Here is a 14,988-nt window from a genome sequence, read left to right as displayed (position 1 = left end):
AAAAAAAAACATAGACAATACTACACCTGACTCCAGCTCAACTACCAAGTATGCTTGGGGATCTTGGACTAATCATCTTTTCCCTCAGTTTTGGTTTCCCTAGCTATTAAAAAAAATCTTGTAGGAAGTATTATTAAGGAAGTAGTGATTCCAGACACCTCAGGAAATAAGGTCTTCATTTCCCATTTGGCTGCAGCCCTTTTCACTTCTCCATCACACACTCATACTGGGTACCTTTCCTTTTTTCACTCCTTGTGTACTATTTTCTCTGATTAGATTATAAGCTCCTCAAGAGTGAAGACTATCTTTCTTTTTGTATTTGTATCCCTAGTCCTTAGCACAGTCCCTGACAAATAGTAGGCACTTAGTAAATGTTTACTGACGTACAGATATAACAAAAATTTTAACCACCAAAATGATTTGATTTTAAGCCTCTGGATTGGAATTTTTTTTTAAATGTGCATCACTCCTCTGCATTTTAAAAGGAAGTCTACTGAACATCCACAAACACCTTCCTGACTCAGAATCAGTGTTAATATCTCTTTTTTGGTCCTGTGCTGCAACTCCGGGGTGCACTGCATTACTAGGGTGTTGGGGGGTGAGGTTATGCTTCTTCACTGAAAGGCTCCAGACTGTCGTGCTTTTATCATTCATTGTCTGCGTTGGTGCCTTTTTCAACGATTACTTCTCTCTTCTCAATGTCTTGCCATGAGAATACCTTACTCAAAAACCTCCAGCGGCTCCCTGATGTTTATGGAATAAAATATATGTATCCTAGGCTGGTATTAAGACCAGTGACAAACTGGCCTCCTCATAGCTCTTAAAAATTAATTTATTTTTACATTGTATGTATTATCATGTAGGTTTATTTTACATGTATACATATTTATACATATTTTTACATACATATATTTTCTCCAACTAAACAAGGAAAAAAGTAAAAGAAAATATTAAAACATGCATAGTTCAGCAAAACAAATTCCTACATTGGCCATCTTCAAAAACACTTATATTCTGCATTTCAAATCCATCACTTCACTGGAAGGAGGAGGGAAGTAAGTTTCATCTTTAGTTCTCTGGGCTCATGGTTTATCATTACAATGATGAAGAGTTCTAAAATCTTTCAAAGTTATTTTTCTCTATAATGTTATTGTATTATTTGTTCTACTTTTGCTCACTTCATAGTTTCTTCTAAAACTCTACACTTTATAATTTCTTATGGCAAAATAATATTCTATTATATTCATATGACATTATTTGTTTAGCCATTCCCCAATAAGATATTCTCTCCCCCTTAGTTTATAGATTTTGGCTACTAAGAAAAGAGCTGCTACAAATATTTGTGTACATTTTTGTATAATGTACAATTTTTTTATACATTTGTACATTTTCATTGATTTCTTTGAGCTATACCTACAAGTGGTACGGTTGGATGAAAGTTTGATTGCTTTGGAGGCATAGTTCCAGATTGCTTTCCTGAATAGCTGCATCAATTCAAAGCTCTACCAACATCGGGTTAACATATCTGTTTTCCCACACCTCTCCAACATTTGTCATTTTCCTTTTTTGTTAATTTTTCCAATCTGATGGGTATGAGTTAGAAACAGCAACTTTAATTTGTATTTCTCAAATTAATCAATTTAGAATACCTCTTCATATGGAAGTCAACAGCTTGGATTTCTTCCTTTGAAAACTACCTGTTTTTTAAAGGAGAATGGCTTAGTCATAAATTTGAATCAATTCGTTATACGTCTTGGAAATAAGATCTTTTATCAGAAAAACTTGCCATATAGTCAAAATTATTCATTTAATCTTGTTATCCTGTCCATTGCTTGTTTAGTCATGAACTTTTCTCCTATCTGTAATTTAAAAGGCAGTTTCTTCCTTGATCCTTTAATCTGCTTATCATGTTACCTTTTATGTCTAAGTTACATATCAATTTGGAGTTTATCTTAATATATGGTCTATACCTAATTTCTGCCAGATTACTATGCAAGTTTTCCAGCAGTTTTTGTCAAATAATGAGGCCTTCTCCCAGTAAATGGGGTCTTTGGGAGTATCAAAACTATGCTACTGTGTTTGCTTCTGTTATATATTCAAGGTGTTCCAATGACCAACCTCTTTATTTTATTTTATAATTTGAGATCCAGGACTACTAGGCCCTCTTTCTGCTTGATGTTTTTCATTACTATCCTTGACATTCTTGATCCTTTGTTCTTCCATTGGAATTTCATTATTGGTCTTTCTAGCTCTAAAAAATAATCTGTTGGTACTTTTATTGTTATAGCCTGAATAAGTTATTTCTGGTAGTATTGTCATTTTTATTATACTGACTCAACCTATCCCCCCTAAGCAATTAACGTTTCTTCAATTATTTAGATCTATCTTTATCTTTGCAAATACTGCTTAATAGTAGAATTCACATACTTCCTGGACAAATCTTAGTAGAAATTACTTTCAAATTTATTGTGCTTTCTGTATTTATTTTAAATATAATTTCTTTTTTTAATGGATTCTTATTTATTGAGAATTTTTTTCCTTTTTTTTTTTGGTGAGACAGTTGGGGTTAAGTGATTTTCCCAGGATTACACAGCTACTAAGTGTCAAGTGTCTGAGACCAGATTTGAACTCAGGTCCTCCTGACTCCAAGGCCAGAGCTCTCTCCACTGTGCCACCTAGCTGCCCCAAATGTAATTTCTTTTTCTAGCTCTTCCTGCTGGGTTTTGTTGGTAATATAAAGAAATACTAACATTTTACGGATTTAGTTTATATGCTACAACTTTGCAGAAGTTATTTCAATTAATTTTTTGGTTGACTCTTTATGATCTTCTAAGTAAATCATATCATTGCCAAAAAAAAGTGAATTGTTTCCTCTTTGCCTATGAATATCCCCTTGATTAAATTGTAATCCTACAGAACTTTCCAGCTTTATTTCAGACTACTCACCTACAGACTGCATTTTCCAGTCAAATTAGACCACTAACTCTTTCCCTTCTTGTCCTATCTCCTACACATGCGTATTCATAAAAGAATGGAATGATTTCCTTCAAATATCAGCTTGAACACCACCATCTACATAAGGCTTTTCCTAATGGCCCCCTAATTGCTAGTGTCTTTCCCCTCAGCATCACCTTGAATAATTTGTATATTTCTTCTTCTCGTTGTTAAGTTGTTTCAGTCCAACTCTGTGATCCCATTTGGGTTTTCTTGGCAAAGATAGTGGAGTGGTTTGCCACTTCCTTCTACAACTCATTTTATAAGTGAGGAAACTGAGATAAAGAGGATTAAGTGCCTAGGGTCACACAGCTGGTAAGTGAGGCCACATTTGAACTCGGGTATTCCTGAATCCAGGCTCGGTGTTCTATCAACTGAGCCACCTAGTATACATACCTATAAATGTTTATTTTGTTTCCCCCTTTGGAATATAACCTCCTTGACTGAGGGCAAGGGTCATTTCACTTTTGCCTTTATATCCCCAGAAAAGAGTGCCTGAGACATTGTAAATGTTATAGAAATTTGCCACCTCTGTGCCTGTAATACAAGTACTTATGCAAGTAATACAAGTATCTATATTTCTCTCTCTTCAATTCAACACCTATTTATTAACTGCCCACTGTGAACAGAGTATTATGCTAGACACTGACTATACAAAACCAAAACGAAATAATCTCTGCCCTCAAGGAACTTACATTCTCCTGAGGGAGATAGAATATGTATCCCCAATAAATAAACACAAAGTGTGTGTGTGTGTGTGTGTGTAATAATTTCAAGGAGAAAGCACTAACAACTGGGAGTATATGGGCCCTTGACTGTGTTTTGAAGGAAACTAAAGGCTGAGATGAGGAAGAAGCATATTCTAGGCTTGTGGGGACCACCTGTGAATGCATGCAGGCAGGAGATAAACTGTCATGTACAGAAAAACAGCTAGCAGGGTAGTGTGCCTCGAATGAGAGTGGGAGAAGGGAAATAATAGGAAAGAAGACAGAAAAGCTATGTGGGAGTCAGATTGTGAAGGGCTTTAAATGCCAGGCTGAGGATGTTCTATTTTACCCTAGAGGTAATAGGGAGTCCTTGGAGATTTTTGAGCAATGAAGTTACATAGTTGGATCTCCTTTTTTTGGCTAGGCAATGGGTTTAAGTGACTTGCCCAAGGTCACACAGCTAATAAGTGTTATGTGTCTGAGGCTGGATTTGAACTCAGGTCCTCCTGACTTCAGGGCTGGTGCTCTATCCACTGTACCACCTAGCTGCCCCTATGGATCTCTTTTTAAGGAGTATCAATCTGACAGCAGGGTGAAGAATAGATTAAAAAGCAAACCAATTAAGGAGCAAATGAGATAGTCCAATGAAGAAATAAGGGCCTGAACTAGAACACAGTATAGGCAGAGGAAGGGGCACTATTGCAGAGGCAGAATGAGTAATAACCAATAACGTATTGGAAGGGTGGTGGGATGTGAGGAGTGAGGGAAGGGGAAGAGTTGATTGCTTCAAGGACTAACTCACAGGTTACCTCCTTCATGAAGTTTTATTGGATCCATACCCTGACCCACAACTGACAATATTCGCTCCTTTCCTTTTATAATATTCTTCCTTGTATCATACTTATTCAGATAGCTCATACTCCCTTATAAGATTATAAACTCCTTAAAGGCAGTGGCTCATTTTTCACTGTTAAGTACTTAATGCTGAACATTGTGCTTTGCACAGAGTAGGTGCTTAACAAATGTTTGTTCATCTGAATAATCTAGTTGTAGGATCACAGGGTATAGACTAGAAAAGGAAATTCCTTAGAGATCATCTAGTCTAGTCCCCTTCACTTTACAGGTGGGGAAGTAGGAAGTAGGAAGCCCAAGTTCCAACAAATAATAAACAGCAGAGCCAGGATTCATTGTCTGACTCTAAATCCTATTTGCTTTCTACTGCATTATGCTGCATTCCTGTGTAAATGTCTGTTATTAGAACTGTAGAACCCTGGAATGTTAGAGCTGCCAAGGAGGTTGGAGGTCATCTGGTCCAGCCATTTACAGAGAAATAAACTGAGAGCCAGAGAATGTCAAGTAACTTGCCTAAAGTCACACTCAAGTCTCTAGATTCCTATTATAGGGCTCTTCTGACTGAACTACCAATCTGCTCCTTGAACAGTTCCTATAGTAGCACAAGAACACCTGTACTAAAGGGGTGTCTGTGGATGTGATATTTCTTCAGAGTTAAAAAAAAAAGTCTTTAGAGATTTATCTTGATGAAAGGCAAGATCAGATAGATTTTTAAAAACCAGACTAAGTCTACAAGAAATCAGGCAATGGTCCAGATGGGAAGTACAGATCTCTTCTCTCTGCCTTCTTTGTATGTGACTTTTACTGGTTTCCCAGGGAAAGGGATGGAGTCTGAGTGAACTTGCTGCAGGAAGATACTGGCATTATATGAATGCAAAGGGAAGGACAAGGATAGCATCAGTCAGTGGATAAAGCCAACACAACTATTTTCTGTTTCAAGGCATTCCCTGCACAGCAGCATGTCGCTAGTGACCCAAAATAAGTCACATAATCGCCATCTGCTGGCTCAAAAACGGTACATAAAACGGCATCACCACACTCCAATCTAAGCTTAAAGAAGGGAAACACTGTAGCACCTGGCCTGCTGTGTCTAAACTTATGTAACCTAAAAATTAAACCATCCTTGCAAATCTTACTGTGATACAGTATATCCTCCCACAAATGAGGAGCTCATAACCCCCAACATTATATCAATAACCTTCTCTGAGTTCTTCACAGCATGCCAGACTCAGAGAATCTATTCCAAAAATGTTTATAAGAGTCTTTTCTGCTTCTACCACCGAGGCCTCAATGAAATAAACTACTGCATGAGCTTCTCCCTGTAATGACCTGAAAGCTTCCTGAAGCTTTGAATGAGATACTAACCAAAAAAAGAGATCACAAGAATACAGGTGCCTCTCATTTTACAAAACAGGTATGTTCCTCCAAACACTTATGCATATTAGTAGACACTTAACATTTTCTTTCAGTTGTTTTTCAGTCATATCTGATTCTTCATGTCTCCATGTGAGCTTTTCTTGGCAAAGATACTGGAATGGTTTGCCCTTTCCTTCTCCAGTTCATTTTACAGATGAGGAAACTGAGGCAAACAAGGTTAAGTGACTTGCCCAAGGTCACACTTGGCTGGAACTGAATTTGAACTCGGGAGATGAGTCTTTTTGATTCCAGGCCTTGTGTTCTAACTACTGCACCACCTAGCTCTGTACAAAACTGAATTTAATTTTTTTGCAAACTGAATCCAGTATTAAAGCTTATGATTTAAGGAACCCTGCAACAATGCCATTTGTAAAGCAAATGATGCTTTTTGTAAAGATAAATTATTCACCCTAATTGATGGACATCCTATGTGCTCTACTGGTACCCAAGTAACACCAAGAGGTCTAGACCAGAGGCATCAAACATACTGCAGGCAATATGTTTGGATTTGAAATCAAAAAGAATTGTGTTCAAATCTTGCCTCAGACACTACCTCTAGGCAAGTAATTTGACTTTTCTGGGTCAGTTTGCTCATCTTAAAATGAAGACAGTGATAGCATCTAGCTCATAGGGTTATTGACCAAATCAAATGAGATAATATGTTAAGTGGTTTGCAAACCTTAAAGTGCTATACAAATGCTATCATCATCATCATCATCATCACCATTATTATCAGGAACTGAAAGTGAATATTTTATCTATAGATCTTTTGAAGATATTAAGGAGGTAAGAAGGAACCTCTTCAGAGATAAGACTGTTGTCTTTTTCTTGCATCAATATTTCAAAATACCTGATTTCATAAATGTACATCTTCCTTCCACCACAAATATTGCTAATATTAGGGATCATACAGGTGACTGTGCTCTCTGTCTTTTACTTGTCTAAGAAGGTACACTCTAGGGAATAAGAATAACCAAAGGTCAGCTCCAGCTGGAAGGGGCTCCAGAGATTATCTAGTTCTGCTCCTTCAGTTTTACACAGGAGGAAACAGAGGGCTGGGACTGTCCCCAAAAGGACTTTTTCAACTTTGAATTTAATTACCCTAGGTTCTCTTGAAGTAGAGTCTTCCACGATCTCAATGGGCCTCACCATGGCATTAAAAAAAGCCAGCATCTCACCTCCACAGACGTTGAGGCAGCTGAGGTTTCCTGGAAAACACACTAGATTCAGAGTCAGAGTTCAAGCTCTGTCATTATAGATGTATGACCACGGTGCTCAGTGGCCTCATCTGAAAAAATGGAGGTAACACTGCCAGTAGACATCTAAAAGAGTTGTTGTAAGACGCATAAAACAACAAATGAAAAATGCTTTGTAAACCATGAAGTCACATGACACTACAGAAAGAGCACTGAATGTGGAGTTAGAGGTCTTTGGGTCCCATCCATCTGGCTATCTACTTACATACCAAGTGTTTCTTGATTACTATCTTAGTTACCATGGGCAAGTAATCTCTGGACCTGTTTCCTCATTTGTAAAATGAAGGGTTAGACTAAATGACCTCTAAGTTCCCTCCTAGTTCTATATCTATGGTCTTATGACACATGCTATTGTTAATACAGAACATGCATAAATCCAAAACATGTGAGGGATAGTACCAATGACTGTGGACAAAAACATTATTTAAAAAACAAGGATGCTATGATTGCAATTCAACAAGTAGACAGCAAATAAGTAAGCTCTGGTGTCTAGGGGTTGAAGTAGTTTCTGTACTAAAAGCATTGTCTGATCTTGAGCTCAGAAAATACATTGCTCAAAGGACTTTAAAAAAAAAAGATAATACTACAGTGTGCTTGATATCTAGTATAATGGAAATAGCACTGGCTTTAGAATACAAGAAATTAGTTTTGAGCTAGAGGAACAAGATTTAATCTTCCGAAATGAGTCTGCTATTTACTACCTGTGAGACTTTGGGCAAATTAATTATCCTTGCTGGTCCTCAGTTTTCCCATCTGTAAAATAAAAGGGTCTAATTCAATGATTTCTAAGGTGTCTTTTGCAACTGTGAATACTATGAATACCCTAAGTTTAGTAAGTACCTGACAACCCATACTAACTTGCTGTCTGCACTTTTGACAGGCCTTAAAATTAATTTACTTTCTTCTTTAATTGAGCACCATTCAGAACCTATAAACCTTGGCTTCTACCCATTTCTTTTGTGATGCTGCAGAGGACAACCTATTTTTTAGATTACTCATGGAACTCCTGGGCACATGGGAGGAAGCCACGCTTAATGAATCACCTCCAACAGCAATGTGGGCTATACTTCCAGGCTAATGGGGAGATGGCTCTAAAGCTTTTGTCAAGACACAGCTGTAATTACACACACACACACACATACACACACAGAGGAATTCTAGATGAACACCCAAATGGATTTACAACCATCCAAACAGCCTGGGCCACTCAAGTCTATGGGGGGGGGGTCTCCTCTCCCTGAATCAACTTATTTTAAAACAAAGCCTGAGCAGGCTGGTTGGTAACCACTGACATGTTCCAACAGAGGCAGCTGGGATCCACCTCACCATAAAAGGCTTCCTCACATGCATGCTGGGGATCAGGCCTGCAGGGAACAGCATCTTCCCATTGCAGACTTCTACACGAGCCACTGAAGAAACCCAATCTGGCAGCCTCGGTCTTCTGTCAGTAAGTTTAGCACAGCTAATACCACCTTTACACAAACTCTATGACCTAATCATTCAAGCAGGCCAAGCATGGGAAAGACTGGGGGTTAGGGGGGTAGGGGAAAGGGAAGGCAAGACACACCAACAGCTATAAATGTATAAGGCCATGAGAAATTCCCCAGGACATGCCCACAATTAGCCTCATGGTTCCAGAAGGACTAGATGAAGCTGCCCAGAGCCACCAAGTGACCATCTCTTCCACATGAACAAGGAATAATTTTGGATAAGTTGCTTCTATCATAAAACAACTTTGGAACCAAGAATTAGCCAATACACATTTTTGAAAGGTTCTAGAGAAAATCCAATCTATACCAGCTGGGCAGGTGTCCATAAGGCTGTATGAAGAAACAGGGCTTAAAGGGCTGAAAAAGATTGCATCTTAGTTGAACATTCAAGCCATTCTGCCATAATAGTTATTTGCACAAATCCGAATTCCTCTAGTGTCTTAGTCCAAAGAAAAAGAAGTAACCCATCTATCTAATCATGCTATCTTTCATCTACAAAAATATACTCCTAAGTTAAAATATAAAATATAACACCCTCAGCCTGGCATCTTAAGCCCTCTGCAGTATAAGTTCTCTCCTAACTTTCCATTCTCACTTATTACTCCCTTTCATTCACTCTCTTCCTGTCAAACTGGTCTGTTAGCTAACTGTTCCCTGCAAATGATAATCCATCTCTGGCCTCATCACCTTTACACAGGTGTTTCCCCACTCTCTCCTACCCCTACCATGCCTGTAATACACACAACTTTCCTCAAGGAATTCCTAATTTCTTTCAAAATATAGCTCATGTGCCCTTTCTTGATTCTCCCAGTTGTTAGTTTTTGTCTCCCTCCTTAAGTTACTCTGTGTGTGTGAGTGTTTCTATATGCAGATATAGATCTATCCGCACACATCCATCATTGTATTCTCCACAGCAGAATGTAAACTTTAAGGGCAAAGATTTTTGTTTGTCTTTTAATCTACAGGACCTGGATTATAGTATACAAGAGGCACTATATTTGTTGAACAATGTTCATCTGTCTGAAGAGGTTTTGGGGGTATTGGGACCCCAAGAATGCCAAGGTAGTTTCCTGGAATGAATTCACACATTCAAGACTCCCCCAAACTTCTTCACGTCCATGGGACATAATACTTAGAATGCAAAAGAAATCTGTGAAAAGTAATAATAATAAGTCATTATTTAAAACCACTGGTATCCCATTTGATTATCACAAAAATCTTGTGAGGTAAACAGCAAAAATATTATTTTCCCAGAGGAGGAAACAAAGGCACAGGAAAGGGAAATAACATAATCAATTCAATTGTGAAATGTCTCTGATAACAGGGACTAAATCATTTCTTTCTTTGATCTCTCTAGTACCTAACTTAGGGCTCTACACAAGGTCCAAGGTCATATTTTGTATCACCCCTGAGACACAAATCTAGGTTTCCCCAATTCTGATCTAGATCTCTGTTCTTTGCCAGCAATGTGCCATCCATGCTCCTACCTAAACCCTTTTGTGAATAGAGCACATTTTCATGAAAGCTGAATGGAATCAAGAAACAGTCGGAGGACTAACGTGAAACCACCTAACCAACAAAGTTGTGGACTTTTCCTCACAAGCTCATAAATTATCATGGCTAGGCAAGAGTCTAGTCCAAGAGTCCCCAAACTATAGCTCAAGGGCCAAATACACCTGCAGGATTACCTCTTTTTACATGGCCAGCAAGCTAAGAATTGTTTTTGCATTTTTAAATACAATAAAATTTCATAATGTGAAAATTTTTCTTAACTCACAGCTGTACAAAAACAGGCAGGAGCCATAGTTTGCAGACTCCTGCGCTAGTCTGTGGATTTTTAAACTCGGATCCTTTTAAAAAATTATTTTAATATACTTGGGTAACTATATTTCAATATAATAATTGGTTTCTTTTCTAATGCCATGTATTCTATTTCATGCGCTTAAAAACATTATTCTGAAAAGGGACTGTTACACTTCACCAAACTGCCTTAGGGTCCATGACAGGAAAAAAGTTAAGAATCCATAGTCTCCAGTCCAATTCCAACATTTTACAAAGAAGAAAACTAAAGCTCAGAGATGGCAATGATCTGACCAAATTCACACTGTTATTGATAGCTGTTAGTATGAAGCTCTAATTAGCTCGAGCCTTATTTCTTCACCTATAAACTATGGACAACCAAGCACTTTGGGCCAAGTCACTGCTGAACTCACATTTTCAATGAAACCCCACAAGTCAGGCTGGCCAATTATTCAAATGTCTGATTTTCGAGTTAGTACCATTCATTCTTTCACTCGAACATTTATAATGTGTGACTACATGGACTACAGTGGACTACATGGGAAGAAACTCTTATGAAGGTATATCTTTCCTGCCTACAAAGAGGTAGTGGGTTGAATTGCAAATATCTAATAATTCACTGGTTTGATATTCTCCATTCTGATTTGTCACCTGGATGTGGAACTGCTGGAAGAATACAGAGGGCGATGCTGATGATGAAGCATCTTCCCCGACAGTCACCAAAGAGCTAAATGAGGCATTGCACATATTTTACAAGGTTCTCTCAAAAATTACAGGATTAAAACACTGAAGTCCAGTTCTGATTAGACACTGAGAGCATTTTTAGAAAAGATTTAAGTTAGTAACACAGTAAAGCAAAAAATGCATTAAACTGGCACTCAGGAGACCTGGGTTCTAGTCTCTGCTGCAAAATGTTGGGCAAATCACCCTCTAGAGACAATAATACTATGTTATGTGACAGGATTAAGGAAAGGATAAGATGAAAAAAGGAAATACAGACAAAGGAACTTTGAAAACCTGGATGCTTGGTTTTAGGATGATTCAACTGAAAGATGCTAGGCCACCCAGGGTGGCTGAAAGGTTTCCAGGCATACAAGAAGAGTGGGCTAATACAAAACCCAAACTCACTAGCCTCTTCCAAATACGATCAGTTCCCCAAGTTACCCCAATGTGGCTGGGGCCTGGGAAAGTCAGAGGAATTGGTGTTTCACTTTGTTTAAAGAGACAATGTCATGATGGGGGAAAAAATATGTAGCCTATTCTTGAACAGAATTTCGGTTCTTGGCATCACATTCTGGAGTACACAGTTAATCTTAGTTGACTATAGGATTATCCTCTCTGAGCTAAGCAAGATTCCTCTACCCATTAGGTTAGGAACTGACCCACTCACAACCAAAAGCTCATCTGAAAGAAACTGGTGATCATGGATCCTGCCAAGTCCTTAAAAACTGTGGAGAAGGGTGTGTATCACTAGATCACTAACACTAAAATCTGAGGAGGTATTCATAGAATCATGGGGTGTCAGAACAGAAAAGGACCTTAAATACCACAAAGTCCAATGCCCTGGCTGAGATCCAAAGAGGGGACTTACTCAAGGTCATAAAATGAGCTAGAGACAAAGCCCAGGCTAATTTAAGGAAGGTAGATCTTTTTTTTTTCAATGTTTCTGACCACACCCACCAATATGTAAATGACTTTGACCAAGGAGTAGTAATTCATTTTCAATTTTCCATAGAAAGTATATTTGGGATAAAGGAGTCCAGAAGCATTATTTTTCTAAGTGCACAAGACACTCATATACACACCCTTCTCCTTTGCTCCTATCTTTTTCTTTCTTGCATTAGTTATTTGTTTAACTCTTTCCCCCCTTAGATGGTAACATTGACATACTATCAATAGACAACAGTCTGTTTTTATATCTGTCTTTATATCCCTAGTGCCAAGCACAGGATCTTGCATGTGTGTTTGTGTGTGTATACACACACATACACATAGGTATGTATATATGCATACACACGTATATTCAAGTAGAGGGAGAGGAAGAGGTAGAAGCAGAGAGGGAGAGAGAGCACGACCATGGTTAAAACTTCCTCATGGAGACACCAAATAAGATTTTGAGGTTTTTTTAATGTCTTTCAGCAATTCTAACAGCTGCAGCTTGCAGGCCTAAGCTATTCCTTCCAGTCACCCAGCAGTTATCACTCCAATAGGTTATCCTCATTAAGGGGGGGGGGACACGACGACGACGACGACGACAATGTGGCTTTGAGTAGAGTCATTTCCCCTTGAACATTTCTCCCTCCTCCAATTATTCACTTCAGTGAATCCCTCCAGGTACTAGCAACTATGTAACTAATTCACAAATCTAAAAAATACTGGAATATTTAGAAGAGCAAATCTTGCCTGATAATTCTAGGGACTTCTTTCACATAAGAAAAACCACATTAGGCACAAGGAAAACAAGATTTCGAAAATGCAAATAGCCCTGCACAGGAAGCCAGGAGACCCAGGCTGGAGACGTGGTCTGGCTCAGAACAGTGTGACCTTGGGCCAATCTTTTTTTCTTCTTGGGCCTCAGTTTCATCATCTGGGACCAAAAATGGGGTTAAAAGTGATTATCTCTAGGATCCCTTCTCTCCCTAACATAGTATAATCTGCAAGCTAAAATATTCCTGTTTCCATAAAGGTAGAATCGCACTAGGTTTCACTGCAGACCATGTGGCCTGCTGTCTGTGTAGCTGTTGTGACTGGGCCGCTGTCAAGCGCCACTGCTACCCAGGGACAGCCTTAGAGAAAGCCAGGCCAACACCGATTAACCCTGTGGGCATATTTTAATCGAAGAAGCGCCAAAGAGTGAGGGATAGCTTTCAGACAAGGAGGGAAGAACAAGGGGTCTGTATCCACGGGGTGCTCTGAGTAACGGAATATTAGCACCAGAAGCCCGGCTAGAGGCCAAGCGCAGGTAGGGTTTGGGTGCCCCCGGCTGGGGATGTGCAGGAGAGAGGGGAAGCAAGAGGTGAGAGTGCGGTGGTCCAGGCCCGGCCGACAACGCGGTCCGCACGCGCGGCCCGGCAGCTTCTGGCCGGGAAGGTCACGTCCCCAGCAGCGCTGCGTGGCGTCGCGCCCGGGCCTGCCAGCCTCCCTCCCCACCGCGGGCCCCTATCTCGGGCAGCCCCAGGCAAGGTCTCTAGGAGCACGGGCGCGAGGCTAACTGGGCCAAAAAAAAGGGGCGCCGACATGGGCCCCTCCCTAGCCCGGGCCGGGACTCCCAAGGGGTCAGCGGTGACAGTGCAGCACGGTCAGTCCGGTTCGGGCACCGCAGCCCCACTCATCCCCTGCGCCCCCATGCCCCGGCCGGGTCGGGCTGGGCTGTGCCGGGCTAGGCTGGGCTGAGTTGTGCCCGCGGCCCCCCCGCCCTAGACCTCAGGCTCAGGCTCCAGGCCAGCTCGGCCGGGGCAGTGGCTTGGGCAGCCGCAGCCGAAAGCTCTGCACGAAATCAGCAGCCTCCGTGGATCCGTGCCCTAGCCCTCACGCCTCTGGAGCACAGGAGAAGGGTAGTTGGCGGGGATGAAGGGAAATGGGGGGGGGGTCCCCTACCTTCCTCTCCCGGCGGACACAGCGGTAGCAGCAGCGGGCGGCGGACACAGAGGCAAAGGGGCGGCAGCGGCTGCGGGGGAGCGGGGCGGGGCGCGGACCACGGCGGCGGCGCGGGCCCGCCCCCGGGTGCGGGCTCCTCCGGGCTCCGGCTCAGTCTCCTCCCCTTCATCCATTTTTCCTTTCCCGCCTCCCTCTCCTCCTCTTGTCCCCACCCTTTGCTTCCCTTCCCCCTCTCCCTTTCCATCCCCCCTCCCAGTTTCCTTTCTCCATCTGTCCCCTGACTCTTGTGGCCAGTTAGAATGGCTGCTTTTGATGTGTGTGCACTTATGTGTCTGTCCTTGAACATGTGTGCTCTCCTGCTCTGCTCTCATTTCCACAAGCGCTTTGCATTTTGCAGAGGACTTTCCTCACAACCCCATGTGGTAGATAGGCAAGGATTATTATCCTCCATTTTATGGATTAAGCTCAGAGAAGTTAGATGTCTTGCCCAAGGTTTCCAAAGTAGTGAGTGGCAGAGCCTTTTTTGCAATCCACACCAAACTGCCTTTCCTATTAAGCAGTGTACATTATCTTAGGCCCACAAATTTAGATCTAAAAGAAATCAATCACCCTGAATGAAAAGAGAAAAATCAGTACTTTGAAAATCACTATTTAACTCTGAACTCTGTTATTTGCTTACCTGTATGACCTTGGACAAATCACTAAATCTCACTAGGCCTCAGTTTCAACTTTGGGAAAAATGGAGATTTGGCCTAGATGACTCCTAAAGTTCTTTCTAGCTCTAAATCTTCAAGGAAGGAGCTCAGTTTTTCCAGGAAGTTCTCAAGATTCTGAGCCACAAGGCTAATTCTTGATCTCTCCTGTGTATTTTGCATT

The 14,988-nt window shown here is 40.7% G+C and overlaps 1 protein-coding gene across 2 annotated transcripts in view; it reads right to left on the bottom strand.

Moving 5' to 3' along the window:
* VDAC1 (voltage dependent anion channel 1) overlaps nucleotides 1-14,220 on the bottom strand; it is a 35,281-nt gene extending 21,061 nt beyond the window's left edge. The window contains exon 1 of one of the 2 annotated variants that reach the window (XM_020991177.2): nucleotides 14,113-14,220. The gene's annotated coding sequence lies outside the window, so the exon portion shown is untranslated. The remainder of the gene's footprint in view (nucleotides 1-14,112) is intronic. The other variant, XM_020991178.2, reaches the window with a different exon arrangement.
* Nucleotides 14,221-14,988: the final 768 nt, after the last annotated feature.

This window comes from Phascolarctos cinereus, unplaced genomic scaffold (genome assembly GCF_003287225.1).
Source record: "Phascolarctos cinereus isolate Bilbo 61053 unplaced genomic scaffold, phaCin_HiC Scaffold_2;HRSCAF=192, whole genome shotgun sequence".
Classification (NCBI taxonomy): domain Eukaryota; kingdom Metazoa; phylum Chordata; class Mammalia; order Diprotodontia; family Phascolarctidae; genus Phascolarctos; species Phascolarctos cinereus.
Note: the sequence above shows the minus strand (reverse complement) of the source record. Positions and strands in the feature narration are given on the sequence as shown.